This window comes from Nerophis lumbriciformis, linkage group LG23, assembly GCF_033978685.3.
Source record: "Nerophis lumbriciformis linkage group LG23, RoL_Nlum_v2.1, whole genome shotgun sequence".
Classification (NCBI taxonomy): domain Eukaryota; kingdom Metazoa; phylum Chordata; class Actinopteri; order Syngnathiformes; family Syngnathidae; genus Nerophis; species Nerophis lumbriciformis.
In genome coordinates this window covers 18,395,495-18,416,060 of record NC_084570.2, presented here as the reverse complement: position 1 = coordinate 18,416,060, position 20,566 = coordinate 18,395,495, and the positions used below count along the sequence as shown (strand labels likewise).

Here is a 20,566-nt window from a genome sequence, read left to right as displayed (position 1 = left end):
ATCCCTCAGGCTGTACTGCATCAACAAGCGACATCAGTGTGTAAAGGATATCACCACATGGGCTCAGGAACACTTTAGAAACCCACTGTCAGTAACTACAGTCGGTCGCTACATCTGTAAGTGCAAGTTAAAACTCTCCTATGCAAGGCGAAAACCATTTATCAACAACACCAGAAACGCTGTCGGCTTCGCTGGGCCTGAGTTCATCTAAGATGGACTGATACAAAGTGGAAAAGTGTTCTGTGGTCTGACGAGTCCACATTTCAAATTTTTTTTGGAAACTGTGGACGTCGTGTCCTCCGGACCAAAGAGGAAAAGAACCATCCGGATTGTTATAGGCGCAAAGTTGAAAAGCCAGCATCTGTGATGGTATGGGGGTGTATTAGTGCCTAAGACATGGGTAACTTACACATCTGTGAAGGCGCCATTAATGCTGAAAGGTACATACAGGTTTTGGAGCAACATATGTTGCCATCCAAGCAACGTTACCATGGACGCCCCTGCTTATTTCAGCAAGACAATGCCAAGCCACGTGTTACATCAACGTGGCTTCATAGTAAAAGAGTGCGGGTACTAGACTGGCCTGCCTGTAGTCCAGACCTGTCTCCCATTGAAAATGTGTGGCGCTAAAATACCACAACGGAGACCCCTGGACTGTTGAACAACTTAAGCTGTACATCAAGCAAGAATGGGAAAGAATTCCACCTGAGAAGCTTAATTAATGTGTCTCCTTAGTTCCCAAACGTTTACTGAGTGTTGTTAAAAGGAAAGGCCATGTAACACAGTGGTGAACATGCCATTTTCCAACTACTTTGAGACGTGTTGCAGCCATGAAATTTTATGTTAATTATTATTTGCAAAAAAAAAATACAATTTATGAGTTTGAACATCAAATATCTTGTCTTTGTAGTGCATTCAATTGGATATGGGTTGAAAAGGATTTGCAAATCATTGTATTCCGTTTATATTTACATCTAACACAATTTCCCAACTCATATGGAAACGGAGTTTGTAGTTTTAGCCACCCTGTTGTGCCTATAGAGATATGTAGACGCGCACATGGCTTTTTGGCTTGATGCCAAATATTAGCGGAGTCAAAACCGCCCACATAGTGCAGACTAATGCAAGTGAAATGACTAAATGTTGTTAACAAATTGCCAAAAATGATTTTTTTTGTGGTCCTCTTTATTCTAAAAGTATGGAAAACTATCAAAATACATTTTGGCACCAACATATTGGTACCGGGACAAACCTAAATCCTAAATGTGTGTTCCACCACTTGGATGAAGAGAGCAGTTATGATTTTGGTTTTCCGAGCAAACAACTAAAAACTGAGGTTTGGGGCATTGCTTTCTCTAAACCATTGGCGTTGTTAGGCCTATTTTAGGGGGGCTCTAGCCCCCCTAAAATATTCTTAAGCCCCCCTAAATAATTTGGTGTTATATATATATACATATATATATTTTTTTCCCTTTCTTTTTCTTTTTTTTACAAATACATGCAGACATATTCATTATAAAGTGGCCCGAGTATGAGTTTAAATAAATAATCATATAACCTGTCATTATTCACTCAGTTTCCCCTCACTTCATAGCGTAAGGTAGAGAGCCACCTTAGCGCGTCGGTATCCAATCCATTCACTTGTTCATACAGAAAATGCCCACATCCCTCAAAACCAGTCCACATTTTCTCTGCGACCTTGCTTGCTTTGAAGCACGCAGCGCTGCAGAACAAACACGTGAACGGATGCAAAGTGGACATAAGAAACTTTTTCAAGAAAGTAAGTATTCATCACTGCTTGCAGAGGTGTGGACTCCAGTCACATGACTTGGACTGGAGTCAGACTCGAGTTATGAATTTGATGACTTTAGACTCGACTTTACAAAATGTAAAAATACTTGCAACTCGACTTAGACTTTAACATCAATGACTTGTGACTTCACTTGGACTTGAGCCTTTTGACTTGACAAGACTTGCTACTTTCCCCAAAACCCAACGATTAAAACGTTCAGGAGCGCTCCGTATCTTCCATTGTGTACGCATGTGTGTTACAGGGTGTGCGCTACCTGTCAGTACAACAGCCAATCAAATTACAATCACGTTATTTTCGTCCCACAGCATTCATCCAATCAAATTGCAGGAAACCCAATGGAGAAGAGCTCTCAAACAACGCGCCAGTGAGGAAAAATTATGCTAAAAATAGTTTTGTTCGGTATTAAAACTACGACTTGGTCAACAAAAAACTAATTGCAGTATGCAAAACATGCGGTTCGAAGATTACAGATGGAGACGCAACAACTTCCAACTTCGTTCGACATTTGAAGTTGTACAAAGAAGGGTACGTTTTGAATGTAAGATAACGTTTATTGGCTGAGTAACGTAACTTTTATTTGCTGTGTAGTTAAATCAGTGAGGCTGTAAACTCACTGCTAACGTTATAACCATAGACATCTTATAAGTAGACGCAGCATCGACCACTACTGCCTACTGGCGCTGACGAGACGAGACGCGCGGCCGCCATCTTGGAGTGGTGATCCACTCCACTCAGTGCAATTCATTTGGCAGGAGCAATGAACTGTCAGCGCATTTAATTCATTTTACCTCACTGAATACCACTGATTTTCACGCGCTTTTTTGTCATACGTGTAACTATGATAAAGGACACATGTTTTATTATTCATAGTTTACTTAACAGTAATATAATATTCTTATATGCTATAAGTGACCAGACGTCCAAGATCAAAACTAGGAATATAATCCCAGAGAAGGGGGAAAAAACGGTCAGCTATTTTTAAGTTGAAGAAACAATATGATTAGGTAATATATACAGGTGTACATCCTACATAAACAATGTATGGATATATTAGATATCTATATATCTTACAGACCAATACACTTTATCTCTGTTGCTGCAACAGCAGAGAGTTTATTCTGTCTTGACACTTTGTATTGATATGTTGTATTACAATCTTCCCTTAAATGATCATGTTTACAGTGATTGTTTTATATGTATTTTTCATGTATGTTGCTTTGGATAAAAGTGTCTGCCAAATACTTAAACATATATAAACACCTGAAAGTCTTTTTATCAGCTAAAACCACCAATCTGTTTCACTGTATTCAGAATAAAACCAAAGTCTGTCTTACCCAACAATGTTAGTATTTGAATATTGTTACTTGAAGACGTATTCCTGGTTACAATGATACTGTTAAGAGAGTATTGTTTTATATTTTGCCTAAAATTAGAATGCATCATAATCAGTGGTGGCTGGTGAATTTTGTTTTAGGTGCGGCTGAAAGTTTGTAAACCAAATACCTGTAGGGGCGTCATCCTCCCCCAGAAGATTTGTTTGTGATTTTCACATACAAATGTGAAAATTTTCAAAAACCAAGACATTTAATATAAAATGTAAAATGAATAAATACATAAAGAGAAAAAGAAAAAAAATGGTTAAAAGCCATCGTCCCGTGCATTTATTTTACCGTCCCCGGGACGACGCGACTACATTAATATCAAGCCCTGGAAGTTACATTTTATTGTTTGCATTATTTGTTTCAGCATTGCACTTTGAAGATGGTCCCTCAGCTCTTTGACAGCTTTGGCTCTTTTTCAGATCAGCAGACGGACTCTAAGTCTTTCTTATTTACAGTATACATAAACGTTTCTCATTTCTATTCAGACTTCCATATATATTTAATTTCCTTAACCGACTGAAATAATAATAATAACAATGAATAATTTCTAAGTCTTTGTTAGCCGTTTGTGAAGTTTTGTACTCGTGTGCTAGGTTCGCTCACATCCTGTTCATCTCCTGGGGGCTAAGCCCCCCCTGTCCTTAAAAGCTAGTGACGCCCCTACTCTAAACGCTTACATTTGTCTAAATACGGCCATGGACACAGATTATTGTGGGTTTTCATATTTCTGGGGGGCCTGGATTTGCAGTCCCTTTTCTCTCTCTTGAAATTACTTAATGTTGTTAACAAATTGCTACAATGTATGTTTTATCTTTAACAATGGAATGCTTTACCTGCTACATGTCTTATATGTGTAGTTCCAGCCTTAGTATTGTTTTTAGTATTTACGAATGATCTTATTTGTCTTAAAACACAGACAAAGAGTGGCAACCATAAATCAAGACATGTTTAATATAATGTCAACAAAGCTTTCTATCAAAATCTAACCTAATCCTATATCAGGCTAAATGTAATGTATACATTTGTAAATTGTTCTTTCAGTGCAACAAGAAAAGTCCAATGGGTTTAATGCCTTTTAATTATTAATTATTAGTTAAATCTTATAAAATTGTTCTTCGACTGCAATAAGAACCATATGTATCGTAAGATTTTTTGTTAAAATTAAGCCAAAAATGTTTTATTTTTTTGTGGTGCCCTTTATTTTAAAAGTATCGAAACACATGTTGGTACCAAAATATCAGGACAACCCTAAATCCCAAGTGTCTTTTTTAGATTTTTTTCAGAGCTTCTTTCGCTGCACTGGTCTCACTGGAGCGTTTCCAGCATGACCCAGCCAAGGCCATTGCAGAGGATTATTTTCGGTAAGTTGAGCAAACACATATATTCTGCATATTCATGAAAATCTAGGCGCTAAATAAGTTGTGCTCTCTGTTTCTTAAGAAACACAATCCTCTACGCACAAGCTTGGGAGATCAGCTTTGCGTGGGCTACCACAGTTTCATGTGTTTTATCCCAAGCAAACCTAAGCCTGCAACTGCCACACCATTTATAAAAAAAACACTTCCGTCTTGAAGCGTCAGTTGCTGAACCTTGTACCAAGTGTTTAACATGAGCGGGTGACAACGTTATTTGTTGATACGCAAACATGACCGACTAACATTTAATTACGAGCAATTTTCAGTGCAATAAGAAAACCCCAATAAGTTTAATGTCTTTTAATGAATAATTATTAGTTAAATATTCTAAAATTGTTCTTCGAGTTTAATAAAAACAAAATGTATCGTAAGATTTTTTTGTTAAAATGAAGCCAAAAAATTTTAGTTTTTTTGTGGCCCCCTTTATTTTAAAAGTATCGAAATACATTTTGGTACCAAAATATCGGGACAACCCTAAATCCCGGGTGTCTTTTTAAGATTTATTTCAGAGCTTGGCCACCATAAATCATGAAGCATTTCATATAATGTTAATACAGCTTTCTATACTATTCTAACCTAATCCTATATCAGAATAAATGTAATGTTTATTAGTTAAAGTTAAAAGTTAAAGTACCAATGATTGTCACACACACACTAGGTGTGGTGACATTTGTCCTCTGCATTTGACCCGTCCCCTTGTTCACCACCTGGGAGGTGAGGGGAGCAGTGGGCAGCAGCGGTGCCGCGCACAGGAATCATTTTTGGTGATTTAACCCCCAATTCCAACCCTTGATGCTGAGTGCCAAGCAGGGAGGTAATGGGTCCCATTTTTATAGTCTTTGGTATGACTCGGCCGGGGTTTGAACTCACAACCTACCGATCTCAGGGCGGACACGCTAACCACTAGGCCACTGAGACGGTTATACATTTGTTCTTTCAGTGCAACAAGAAAAGCCCAATGGATTTAATGTCTTTTAATTGTTAGTTTAATCTTCTAAAATTGTTCTTCAAGTTCAATAACAACCTTATGTTTATTGCATCGTAAGATTTTTTGTTAAAATGAAGCCAAAAATTACATTTTTTTTGTGGTGCCCTTTTTTTTTTAAAGTATCGGAATACATTTTGGTAAGTACCAAAATGTCAGACAACCCTAAATCCCAGGTGTCTTTTTAAGATTTTTTTCAGAGCTTCTTTCGCTGCACTGGTCTCACTGGGGCCTTTACAGCATGACCCAGCCAAGGCCATTGCAGAGGATTATTTTCGGTAAGGCGAGCAAACACATATATTCTGCACATCCATGAAGCTCTACGCGCTAAATAAGTTGTGCTCTCTGTTTTTTAAGAGACGCAATCCTCTATGCACAAGCTTAGGAGATCAGCTTTGAGTGGCTACCACGGTTTCGTGTGTTTTATCCCAAGCAAACCTAAGCCTGCAACTGCCACACCATTTATACAAACACAGCGTCGGTTGCTGAACCTTGTACCAAGTGTTTAACATGAGCGGGTGACAACGTTATTTGTTGATTCGCAAACACGCCCGACTAACATTTAATTACGAGGCTTGAATTGCAACTTTTCAGTGCAACAAGAAAAGCCCAATAGGTTTAATGCCTTTTAATGAATAATTATTAGTTAAACATTCTAAAATTGTTCTTCGAGTGCAATAAGAACCATATGTATCGTAAGATTTTTTTGTTAAAATGAAGCCAAAAAATGTTTTTTTTTTTGTGGCCCCCTTTATTTTAAAAGTATCGAAATACATTTTGGTACTAAAATATCGGGACAACCCTAAATCCTGGGTGTCTTTTTAAAACTTATTTCAGAGCTTGGCAACCATAAATCATGAAGCATTTCATATAATGTCAATAAAGCGTTCTATCCTATTCTAACTTAATCCTATATCAGACTGAATGTAATGTATACTTTTGTAAACTGTTCTTTCAGTGCAACAAGAAAAGCCCAATGGATTTCATGTCTTTTAATTGTTAGTTTAATCTTCTAAAATTGTTCTTCGAGTTCAATAAGAACCTTATGTTTATTGTATCGTAAGATTTTTTGTTAAAATGAAGCCAAAAATGACATTTTTTTTGTGGTGCCTTTTTTTTTAAAAGTATCGGAATACATTTTGGTACCAAAATATCGGACAACCCTAAATCCCAAGTGTCTTTTTTAGATTTTTTTCAAAGCTTCTTTCGCTGCACTGGTCTCACTGGGGCCTTTACAGCATGACCCAGCCAAGGCCATTGCAGAGGATTATTTTCGGTAAGGCGAGCAAACACATATATTCTGCATATCCATGAAGCTCTACGCGCTAAATAAGTTGTGCTCTCTGTTTTTTAAGAGACGCAATCCTCTACGCACAAGCTTAGGAGATCAGCTTTGCGTGGCTACCACGGTTTCATGTGTTTTATCCCAAGCAAACCTAAGCCTGCAACTGCCACACCATTTATACAAACACAGCGTCGGTTGCTGAACCTTGTACCAAGTGTTTAACATGAGCGGGTGACAACGTTATTTGTTGATACGCAAACACGCCCGACCAACATTTAATTACGAGGCTTGAGTCATAGCAGCACAGAACGTAGCCTGGAGCGGACTACGGCTTCCCGGGAACCCTTGTAAGTCACTCGCAGCGTGCCTAATCCGTCTTATGTTGCCTTTATTTGGCTCCGTTACAATTCCTCCCGAGCTTTGTACAGAGCGGCCTGTTTTTCGACAGAACGCCGAGGGTGAGAGTTGCGTGCTTCTGCTGCGTCATTGCACATAATAAAGCCAGGAAATTAGTGTTTGGAGGAGGAGAGATCAATGTCTTGAGGGTAGTTCATAAACCTCAAACCTCGCTCATATCCGCATGTCTACCCTCTAGACCACAGAGACAATACCTGAGTAATTAAACGGATTCTGGCACACAATTGACCGTGAGATCTGATATCGGCCCAAAGTACAACAGGCGGTCGCCGAGCCACCAAGAATGGCCTTTAATCAAGATGAGTGAATGGCTGGCCGAGTGTTTCCTCCAGCTCTAAGTAATCCCTTTCCTCCAGACCCCACTTATTGATTATCTCATTGATTAGATTCAGTGGTCTCAAACACGCCCGTCCTTCACCGGCGCTTCAGGCGTTTTGTGGCTTGTACTGATCCGATTACTTTGCTCACATAGGTACTGTGGCCACAACCTCAGATTGGAGCATTTTAGGCATTAACATTCCTTTGTAACGAAAGCTTCATTTTTGTCATTTGTATATTTGGACTAGGGTTGTCCCCGATACCAATAATGTGGTACCGGCACCGGTACCAAAATGTATATCGATACTTTTCAAAATAAAGGCAACTACAAAAAATGTCAATATTGGCTTTATTTTAACAGAAAATCTTACAATACAATACACATATGTTTCCTATTGCAGTGTTTTTCTACCTTTTTTGAGCCAAGGCACATTTTTGTCCTTGAAAAAATGCGGAGGCACGCCACCAGCAGAAAACATAAAAACATTAAACTCAGCAGCTGATATTGACAATAAAAAGTTGTTCTCGCAAGTGTTGGATAAGAATTCAAACCATAACCAACCATGCATGACTATGGCTCTTGTCTCAAAGTACTGTCACATCACGCCGTGACTTATTTGGGGGTTTTTGGTGTCTTCCTGTGTGTAGTGTTTAGTTCAGGGGTCACCAACGCGGTGCCCGCGGGCACCAGGTAGCCCGTAAGGACCAGATGAGTAGCCCGCTGGCTTGTTCTAAAAATAGCTCAAATAGCAGCACTTACCAGTGAGCTGCCTCTATTTTTTAAAATTGTATTTATTTACTAGCAAGCTGGTCTCGCTTTGCTCGACATTTTTAATTCTAAGAGAAACAAAACTCAAATAGAATTTGAAAATCCAAGAAAATATTTTAAAGACTTGGTCTTCACTAACTGACAAAGAAACAGATAACAGATTTGGTTTCCAGTTCAAAGTGTGACATGATTTATTTAAAAATTTGAGAGTTGATTTTTTTTTTTTTTTTTACATTGATGTTCCAGGTAATCTTATTTTCAGTGAAGATATAGGATAGGCAAATATAAGCTTTGGCTTCAGCCTATTCCTTTTTCGGTCATGCTTTTTCTTTTCTTTTCTTTTCCTTTAGTGTGTAAATGTGTATGATTGTTATACTGTATATGTATAGTCTGTACTCTTAAACTGGTCACACAAAATGGTTAATGGTTGATGGCTGATTATATGACCGAAATAAACTTATTTCATTCATTCATTCAGTTGAGTTTTGTATTTTACATGAGTTATTATTTGTACAAATATGGTGCAAAGTAATTCAGGATTTGTTAAAAAATGTTAGTGGCTAGCTAGTTAAAATGGGATATTGTGATTTCACAAGACTGTCTTAGAAGTGATCATTTGAAAATGTTCAATTTGAAAAATGTGCACTTAGAGAAAATATAAAAATAAAGTGTTAATATTGATATTTATCTGTTTCTATATATATTTATTGTAAGAAATCATTAAGATGATCAGTGTTTCCACAAAGATAAATATCATTCATTATTAATAATAACATAGAGTTAAAGGTAAATTGAGCAAATTGGCTATTTCTGGCAATTTATTTAAGTGTGTATCAAACTGGTAGCCCTTCGCATTAATCAGTACCCAAGAAGTAGCTCTTGGTTTCAAAAAGGTTGGTGACCCCTGGTTTAGTTCTTGTCTTGCGCTCTTATTTTGGTGGCTTTTCCTGTTTTGTTGGTATTTTCCTGTAGAAGTTTCATGTCTTCTGTATGTTTTGTTTTAGCAATCAAGGCTATTTAAGTTGTCGCTATCCTTCTTTGCGGGGACATTGTTAATTGTCATGTCATGTTCGGATGTACTTTGTGGACGCCGTCTTTGCTCCACAGTAAGTCTTTGCTGTCATCCAGCATTCTGTTTTTGTTTACTTTGCAACCAGTTCAGTTTTAGTTTTGTTTTGCATAGCCTTCCCTAAGCTTCAATGCCTTATTTTTGGTTCAAGCATTAGATACCTTTTTACCTGCACGCTGTCGTCTGCATATTGTTCTCACAACAAACCATGTTTCCGACATCTACAAAGCAATTAGCTACCGGCTGCCACCTACTGATATGGAAGAGTACAACATGGTTACTCTGCCGCGTTCTAGACAGCACCGACACTCAACAACGGCACATTTGCAGATTATTATTACTGGTTTGCAAAATGTATTTTTAACCTAAATAGGCGAAATTACATATTCTCCCACGGCACACCAGTCTGTATCTCACGGCACACTAGTGTGCCGCGGCACAGTGGTTGAAAAACACTGTCCTATTGCACTCAAATATCAATTTTCCAAAGTTAAAATATAAATCAAAAGGCATTAAACACATTGTGTTTTTCTTGTTCCACTCAAGGAACAATTTACAATTTTCCTTTTTACATTTAGTCTGCTATAATCCAGGGTTAGATTAAAACATAATAAAAAGCTTGGTAACACTTTAGTATGGGGAACATATTATAATTAACAAAGACTTAATCAAGAGTTATTTGGACACTAGGGGAACACATTGTAAGTAACAAAGACTTAATTTAGAGTTATTTGGTTAGGGTTGGGGTTAGGGGTTTAGGGTTAGGGTAAGGGTTGTTGTATAATAAAGCCATGCAGAATAAGGCATTAACAAGTACTTAATAATGACTAATTAAGAGCCAATATGTTACTAATTTGCATGTTAATAAGCAACTAATTAATGGTGAACATGTTCCCCATACTAAAGTGTTACCAAAAGCTTTATTGACATTATATTAAATGCTTCATGATTTATGGATGCCACTCCTGGTCTGTGCGTTAAGAAAAATACAATTATTAGTAAGTACTAAAAACAAAACTATCGATAAATGTACACAGATAAGCCATGTGACAGGTAAAATACGCATTTGTTAAAGATAAAACACAAATTGTAGTAATTTGTTACAAAATATAGTCTTTTCACTTGCATTAGTTGACTGCTAATTGGGCAGTTTTAACTCCGCTAATATTTGGCATTAATCCAAGCAGCTCTGTGCGCGTCTACGTATCTACATTTAAGAGAATAGCAACATGTTGTCTGAGTGACGTCAGTGAGTGAGTGGGCAAGTAAAGAGAGAGAGAGAGAGAGGTAGCGCATGCGCTGCGCGGTAGAGTGATGAACGGGTCTGGTTGTGTCCAGCAAAACTAACAATAAAGCAACCAGATTGTCACAAATCGGCGGCCTTGTCATTCTGATCTGAAAGCGGAGTTTAGCAGACCCGTTAACGGCTAAAGTGTAGTGTGTTAATACGATGAAAACATCGACCCTGAAGGGAACGTCTGCCCTGTGCTACTCTACTATGCACTTTGTGTGTGTGCGTTTGACACACTCAACATCATGCCCCTCGGCTCTGTAGTCACCGCCATACAGCGGCACTTAGATGAAAGAACGGTACCGGTACTTTTCAAAGACAGTATAGTACCTATTTCAATCAATTAGTATCGCAATACTTTATTAGTACCGGTATACCGAACAACCCTAATTCGGAATAGGGGTGGAATCAGGGATGAAACCGGTTCTTTTTCAGAAACGGTTCCCAGTGTATCAATTACTTGGAATCGTTTTTTCAAACGGTTCTCTTATCGATCCTTCCGGACGGGGATGACGTCATTACGCAACGTGCGCAGTGATGTCAGATTCTAAAATGGCGGTGTTGAAGTTGATTACATTTTACAAGAAAAGATTGCAACAGCGCTACTTGTAATAATTATAAGCAGTGATGGGGAAGCTCCTTGGAAAATGTAGTAAGCTAAGCTGCAAGTTACTCTCGATTAAATGTAGCTAAGGTACATTTGGTGTTTGCCGTACAGTTGTAGCTAAACTACAAGCTACACGGCAAAAGTAGCTTGCTACATCAAAGCTACATTTAATGGCATTTCTATCAATGGGATATAATGTATAATATGTATAATATCAATGTTAATGTAACTGAGAGTGTACAAATGGACACAATAAGGGTCCATTACTATTAACTATCTGTCATTTAGCTGGGGACACCTTACAACTACTCCGCACCCCACTGTATGTATTAAAGTAGTTTGCCTTTTATTTGACCCACCCCTATAATGTTAATTATTTTCTCTACCAACAGTAAAAACAGCATGTATGTATCTTAAAAACAAAACAAAAACAAAGATATGTGTGTTTTTTTGGGAACAGTTGGTAATGGTTATGTCCAGAAAATGTTTTCGTGAACTCAACTCACCTTAATGTGTGTTCCTAAATGTGTGTTCCACGAGAGAGCAGTTATGATTTTGGTTTACAGAGTAGTTTAGTTTAGTCTTTATTTGAAGGGACAATGCACATAAATATTAGGATCAAATACAGATAAGTTATGCACCAGATTACAGCTAAATAGATAATTTCCATGTGCAGTCCCTGGCTACCTAAATTAAAGAGATACAAAAAACATGCAATACAATTATAACAATAAAATTATACTATAGCATGTAATCAAATTAACAAAAGTCATAAAATGCCCTTTCATTGACACATACTTACACATTACAACAGTCACGTGCGGTGAGGTTCATGGCTGATGAGGCACTGACTTCATCACAGTCAGATTCACAAACATATGAACCCTAAAGAGTATCTTATTCACCATTTGATTGGCAGCAGTTAACGGGTTATGTTTAAAAGCTCATACCAGCATTCTTCCCTGCTTGGCACTCAGCATCAAGGGTTGGAATTGGGGGTTGAATCACCAAAAATTATCCCCGCTTCACAACACCTAGTGTGTGTGACAATCATCGGTACTTTAACTTAACTTTAACTTTATACATACAAACTGTAGCACACAAAAAAACACATTTGATTAAAAAAAACGTTATTATGGTCTTACCTTTACTTATAAATGAAGTCCATGCGCAGCTCCTTTTGAACAAAAGCATCGATAACTTGTTTATAGAAGTCTTCCTTATCTTTCTTCAGTTTTAAAAGTCTCTCTGTCTCGATGGAGATCTTCCTTTAAATATTACCTCCTGCTTCGATTGAACGTCCAGTTTAGAAAACTGTTTTATTTTAGATATGTAATCCTCCATGTTAAAAGTCCAGGCAAAAGGAAAAAATAAACGATCGCTGCTAACTGTTGCTGCTTGTTGTCACTTCTTCTGCAGCCGAGTAGTCGCAGAAATGCTCCCTGGGATCATTACCGCCCTCTACCACCAGGAGGCGGGATTACCGCGAGCCTCACACAGTGCGTCTTCGCAGCAGTTTTATGATTGCTCAGCACAAGTAATACGTTACACAGATACAGTTGTTGACAAAATACACTGTACATTATATACCTCAGATAACTAAACTATGGAAATGTATAATATAATTCATATAGCAATACGGTCTCACTGCACAGCAGGCCAGGAGTTAGCCGAGTCATTGCGCAATCCATGGTGAGGCTCAACTCAGTGACGTGCCTCAACTGGCTGCTGACTCACCGCAAGTCTCTTCTCAGTATTTGAACGGCAAATGTGAAAATTCAGCGATTTTGAAGTTAAATGGAAAATAACGTTATAGTATAATCACTGGATACATATAACAATTTAATTTTTTTTTTTTCTTCTTTCTTTTTTTTTCTTTCCATGATGGCACGTGAGGCCCCGCCTCACCTGCCTCCCCTGACTGCACGTCACTGCATTACAACCACACCTCTCCTTTACATCATAACACAGACAATACATGCTCTTGTTCACATCTGTCATTTGTAAAAACAACCATGATTTTAATACACACACCTCACAGCTTACAACAAAATCTTCTCACGCATAAATATAATACACATTAAGTTGACATGTCAATCATAGTGCCCACCTTAGTGACCGTGTTAGCAGCTTTGATTGCTCCAACGCCACTTTTTACCTTCAATTGTGAATGAAGAGTAATCTGTTAAACTTTGCAGGTTTGTTGTGAGGTCGTTCCATTCCTTTATTGCTTTATATGAAAAGGCTGATTGTGCAAAAGAGGTTTTAGATAAACAACTAGTAAACAACTAAATACTAAGGTTTTGGGCATTGTTTTCTCTAAACGCATACATTTGTCTAAATATGGCCATGTACACGCATTATTGTGGGTTTTCATATATTTTATGGGCCTAGATTTGCAGTTCATTTTCTCTCTTTGTTGCTTTTAACTTTGATGTAAGCAACCTTGCTACATGGGTCTAAAAGTAGCTAAACTACAGGGAAAGTGACTCTTTAAAAAAGTAGCTAAGCTACCGTACTGCCAAGTTACTGGAAAATATAGTAAAGTTACAGAGTTTAGTAGTTTGTTACTTCCCATCACTGATTATAAGGCTGCTGGAAATATGCTGAAACATGCAAAAATTATAAATGAAAGTCATGTTTTAACCGCTTCTATCTAATCCCAGCAGGAGTAACGTTAGCACGTAATCTAAATACAACAGGTACTAATTTAAACCTCCTATCATATTAGCACTATTATTTGTTGGATTCAAAATTAATATAATGTGTCTGTAAATTATAGCATGTACATTTTACATTAGATTGGGCCTGATTTAATGTAACCCATGTCCCATAACTCATCGATGAAAGATTCCCTAGATAGCTTCTGTTCCAGATATCAAACACAGCTCACCCTGAGAGGACTTGGGAATCTTAGAAGAATGAGGGGTTTGTATTTTATCATGGGAGTAAAAGCACATGAGCAACATCTGTTAGGAGCCACCACCTATATAGGATTAGCAATAAGGGGTCAGAAGTCGGCATTGGTACAAACAACTGGGCTTTGTCCAGACTTGCCGGTCCCAAGACTAGCACAACGCGGAGGAAGTGTCTTCATTTACAAACCCCGTTTCCATATGAGTTGGGAAATTGTGTTAGATGTAAATATAAACGGAATACAATGATTTGCAAATCCTTTTCAACCCATATTCAATTGAATGCACTAAAAAGACAAGATATTTGATGTTCAAACTCATAAACGTTATTTTTTTGCAAATAATAATTAACTTAGAATATCATGGCTGCAACACGTGCCAAAGTAGTTGGGAAAGGGCATGTTCACCACTGTGTTACATGGCCTTTCCTTTTAACAACACTCAGTCAACGTTTGGGAACTGGGGAGACACATTTTTTAAGCTTCTCCGATGGAATTCTTTCCCATTCTTGCTTGATGTACAGCTTAAGTTGTTCAACAGTCCGGGGTCTCTGTTGTGGTATTTTAGGCTTCATAATGCGCCACACATTTCAATGGGAGACAGGTCTGGACTACAGGCAGGCCAGTCTAGTACCCGCACTATTTTACTATGAAGCCACGTTGATGTAACATGTGGCTTGGCATTGTGTTGCTGAAATAAGTAGGGGCGTCCATGGTAACGTTGCTTGGATGGCAACATATGTTGCTCCAAAACCTGTATGTACCTTTCAGCATTAATGGCGCCTTCACAGATGTGTAAGTTACCCATGTCTTGGGCACTAATGCACCCCCATACCATCACAGATGCTGGCTTTTCAACTTTGCGCCTATAACAATCCGGATGGTTCTTTTCCTCTTTGGTCCGGAGGACACGACGTCCACAGTTTCCAAAAACAATTTGAAATGTGGACTCGTCAGACCACAGAACACTTTTCCACTTTGTCAGTCCATCTTAGATGAGCTCAGGCCCAGCGAAGCCAACGGCGTTTCTGGGTGTTGTTGATAAACGGTTTTCGCCTTGCATAGTAGAGTTTTAACTTGCACTTACAGATGTAGCGACCAACTGTAGTTACTGACAATGGGTTTCTGAAGTGTTCCTGAGCCCATGTGGTGATATCCTTTACACACTGATGTCGCTTGTTGATGCTGTACAGCCTGAGGGATCGAAGGTCACAAGCTTAGCTGCTTACGTGCAGTGATTTCTCCAGATTCTCTGAACCCTTTGATGATATTACGGACCGTAGATGGTGAAATCCTTAAATTCCTTGCAATAGCTGATTGTGAAAGGTTTTTCTTAAACTGTTCAACAATTTGCTCATGCATTTGTTGACAAAGTGGTAACCCTCGCCCCATCCTTGTTTGTGAATGACTGAGCATTTCATGGAATCTACTTTTCTGCCCAATCATGGCACCCACCTGTTCCCAATTAGCCTCTTCACCTGTGGGATGTTACAAATAAGTGTTTGATGAGCATTCCTCAACTTTATCAGTATTTATCGCCACCTTTCCCAACTTCTTTGTCACGTGTTGCTGGCATCAAATGCTAAAGTGATTATTTGCAACAACAAAAAAAAGTTTATCAGTTTGAACATCAAATATGTTGTCTTTGTAGCATATTCAACTGAATATGGGTTGAAAATTATTTGCAAATCATTGTATTCCGTTTATATTTACATCTTACACAATTTCCCAACTCATATGGAAACAGGGTTTGTAAAAGGTGTTTAAAGAAAAGTTGTCTTGGCAGAGTGACAGAGATTTTCATTTGGTTAACATCTCCTCCAGGTTTGCTGCAGCACCTGCAATTGTGAGGGCTGGCTCGATCAAATAAAAGCTTTTGTTCAACGATTCCTCACCGGCGTCACCTTTGATCCATTCACACCACCAGGTCGTCTTCAGGTCCGGACGAGGAAGGCAAGACCAACAATATACAACAAATGCTTTCTCACTGACATGAGCGTGACGAGAGACAGATTCTGACGGGCTCCGCGACGGGCAGCCCCGGTTCACGTCTGCCGCTAGACAAATGTCACCGAGCATCGACTGAGTTTGTGGTGAAAAGTTTGCATTTTTGATAGGTGAATGTTCAATTGTAGCCAGAGAAATGTTGCACGTTTTCCTGCAACCAGATTTTCACTCAGTCATTCTACTATACAGGTGAAACCTATAACAATGGAATATGGTGTAAAAATCCAATCATGTCAGCAATTAACTTCAAATTTGAAACTAACCTGTAATATAAACTCATTGCATGCAAAGTGAGATATTCTGATCATCATGACTTACAGTTTTTGAAACATTTCTGAGATTTGCAATTCAAGGTTTTCATCAACTCTAAGCCATAATCATCAAAATTATAACCAATAAAGCCTTGACATATCTCACTTTGCATGTAATAAGTTAATATTGCATGTTACTCAATGTTACATTCTTGTGTAATTTGCACATGATTACATTCTACAGAATGAGAATAATTTCGGTAACACTTTAGTATGGGGAAAATATTTACCATTAATTAGTTGCTTATTAACATGCAAATGCAAAAAAAATAGTTACTTATTAACATGCAAATTAGTAACATATTGGCTCTTAATTAGTCATTAGTAATGCCTTATTCTGCATGACCTTATTATACAACCAGTAAGCCATTAACTAAGAGTCTTCCCTCAATAACCTCAGAATTATTGCTTATTAGTAACCCTAGCCCTAACCCTAACGCTAACCCTAACCTTTATATGTTCCCCTAGTGTCCAAATAACTCTAAATTAAATCTTTGTTACTTAGAATATGCTCCCCATACTAAAGTGTTACCTTAATGTCTTATATTTATTTACAACAAAGTTTTTCTTTTCCTTCGATGCTACATATGTACTTCTGAAGACCTCTGTGTAGGCTTTGTAAGGTCTTGTTACCTCTAAACCAGGGGTCCCCAAACTACGGCCCGCGGGCCGGATCCAGCCCCCCAGCATTCAAAATCAGGCTCACGGAAAGTCCAAGTTAATTTTTTTTTTTTTTTTTAATCTTTCCTTTCTAATCCATTTTCTACCGCTTGCTACTCTCTGTGTCTCCTAGCCGCTCAGGCAAATCATATTGTCTAAAAATGAATTTTCCCATCGATAACGTGACAATGTCAAATGTCAAAACGGATTAAAAAGACAATGTATATATATATATATATATATATATATATATATATATATATATATATATATATATATATATATATATATATATATATACATATATATATATGTATATATGTGTATATATATATATATATATATATATATATATATATATATATATATATATATATATATATATATATATATATATATATACAACATATATGGGCCGCATTGGGTTAAAAAAATTGGGCCGGGGGCCGGGCTGTATATATATATATATATATATATATATATATATATATATATATATATATATATATATATATATATATATATATACAGTAATTTTTTTAACCCAATGCGGCCCACGAGTCAAAAAGTTTGGGTAACCCTATTCTAAACTAAAGAACATTTATGCTAATCCACCCTTTCTTCCCCTTTTCCCCCCCAAATAAGAATTAAAAGAACTGTTAAGGAACTGAATCGTTAAGCAGAACCGAAAATGGAATCGGAAATTGAAAATTCAGATCAATTCCCAGCCCAAGGTTAAATGGTTTGCAAAATCCACGGTTTTGTTTTCACTTTGGTTGGGTGTATAATATGTTAAAGTACCAATGATTGTCACACACACAATAGGTGTGGTGAAATTTGTCCTCTGCATTTGACCCATTCCCTTGTTCACACCCTGGGAGGTGAGGAGAGCAGTGGGCAGCAGCGGTGGCCGCGCCCAATAAATAATGATATTTGCTGCCTGAACAGGGACTTGAACCCTGGACCCTCAGATTAAAAGTCTGATGCTCTACCAACTGAGCTATCCAGGCTCTGTGTTCTTTTTAACACCCCAGAATACCATACATCCCAATATTCCACGTTTACCGTTTATCGATCATGTCATGTATAAGTTACGAAGCCGTCGACATTTTGTTTGTCGTACAGTATAGATCTTGCATGCACTTGTGTCTCAGCTCGATACTTGACGAGGCCGTCACTAATGTTTGAGGTACGGTTTCGTGCTGTTGAAACTCTCAGGAAGGATTGCAGCAGGTGCTCATCTGTGAGATTTTTAAAATGATATACACGTCATTGCACATGTAATATATCTCTATATTGATGGGCAGAGGTGTTATGTTCCAGTCATCTGCTGTTGTTTTCTGTCTGGGACAAAATGTGCCGAACAGCTGGTGAATTACTTTTTATGTGAACAGACATATTTTTTTAAACTCCACTCGTGTAAATGGACATTTATTTTTTTTACCGCCGGTGTAGAGGAACTGTGTTCTTTTAAAAGTACTAGTCGTTCATTTAATGTATCCTGATAAAGAATGGGTACTAGGGATGTCTGATAATGGCTTTTTGCCGATATCCGATATTCCGATATTGTCCAACTCTTTAATTACCGATACCGATATCAACCGACACCGATATCAACCGATATATACAGTCGTGGAATTAACACATTATTATGCCTAATTTGGACAACCAGGTATGGTGAAGATAAGGTACTTTAAAAAAAATTTTTATAAAATAAAATAAGATAAATAAATTAAAAACATTTTCTTGAATAAAAAAGAAAGTAAAACAATATAAAAACAGTTACATAGAAACTAGTAATGAATGAAAATGAGTAAAATTAACTGTTAAAGGTTAGTACTATTAGTGGACCAGCAGCACGCACAATCATGTGTGCTTCGGACTGTATCCCTTGCAGACTGTATTGATATATTTTGATATATAATGTAGGAACCAGAATATTAATAACAGAAAGAAACAACCCTTTTGTGTGAATGAGTGTGAATGAGTGTAAATGGGGGAGGAAGGTTTTTTGGGTTGGTGCACTAATTGTAAGTGTATGTTGTGTTTTTTATGTTGATTTAATAAAATAAAATAAAAATAAAAAAAATAAAAAACCATACCGATAATAATAAAACAGTACCGATAATTTCCGATATTACATTTTAACGCATTCATCGGCCGATAATATCGGCAGGCCGATAATATCGGACATCTCTAATGGGTACCGTTTACGTTTTAACCGATACTCGTACCAAAACGGTACTTGAGAAAACTATGCTGGTGCTTATACGGTGCCTGAACCGTTACCTAAAAGGGTCATACTTTATTGGTTTCTAGATTCAAAACACGTCCTTGTGGTTTTCATAACATGTAATCTTTTTTTTTTCCAAGACGGCGCCGCTGTAGTGGCTGCTGGTGGCAGGAGCTCTGTGCTCTTGTGTCATACTTTTGTGTTCCTGATGTTTCCCTCTTGGTTCAATGCGGTTTTAGCTTGCCTTTTGGTTCTGGACCCTTTGGGACTGTGCAACAAGGGGTGGCACTTTCGTGACTTCTGCAGTGCTTTTTTGTGGGCTTCTGGATCTGCCTCCCTGGAGCCTTTTGGCCGTCAGGACCAACTGCTGGGTCTCTGCCAAACCGGAGTCCGTTTGGATAGACTGGAGGAGAGGAGATGCGGATGAAGAGACAGGGCTGCGGAGCTGGCACTGGGCGCGGGGACGGACGGGCTTCACAGTGTCTTGGCTGAACGAGCGTGTATCGGACGCCTCGGTCTCCTTGGACACATCCTCGCTCATCCATGCAGACTGGACACTGGCCGAGAGTTGGTGGGCAGCCGAGGGTGAAGTCGGCTCTCTTGTTTGCTTTGTTGGGTCTGCTCCTGTCTCTGGCCATGCTACCCCCACCCCAGCAGACGATGGCGTGGGACACCGCAGAGGCCACCACAGTGTGTGTGGGTGTTGAAGTGATGTTTTTGTTTGGTTGCTTGTCTATGCATGTGTGCACAATGTATATTATTGGTTGATTATTTTTAATTTTTGTTTTTGTTTTACTTTTGCGGCTGTGTGTAAAAGTGGCACTGCTGGAGTGGCAGCTGGTTGCATCAGCTAGCTCTGTTTGTTTAATGTGTTCAATGTCCTTTGTGTTCTTTGATGTTTCCCTATTACGGTACACACATGTTTATGTGTGCTATGGCTATGAGTTATTTTTCTGGACCCCCTCTCCAGGGGCCCAGGCTTAGACTTAGACCCCCCACCCCTGTTGTTGTAGTGTCTAGAACTTCCATAACGAGTCTACTGACGGATTATGGTCGAACTATACGCTATTTTGTCTTAGAAATGGCAACA

At 38.2% G+C, this 20,566-nt stretch overlaps 1 non-coding gene across 1 annotated transcript; it reads right to left on the bottom strand.

The window, feature by feature from the left end:
- Window positions 1-18,180: 18,180 nt before the first annotated feature.
- Window positions 18,181-18,253, bottom strand: trnak-uuu (transfer RNA lysine (anticodon UUU)). The gene has a single exon. It is a non-coding gene; the product is annotated as a tRNA-Lys (tRNA).
- Window positions 18,254-20,566: the final 2,313 nt, after the last annotated feature.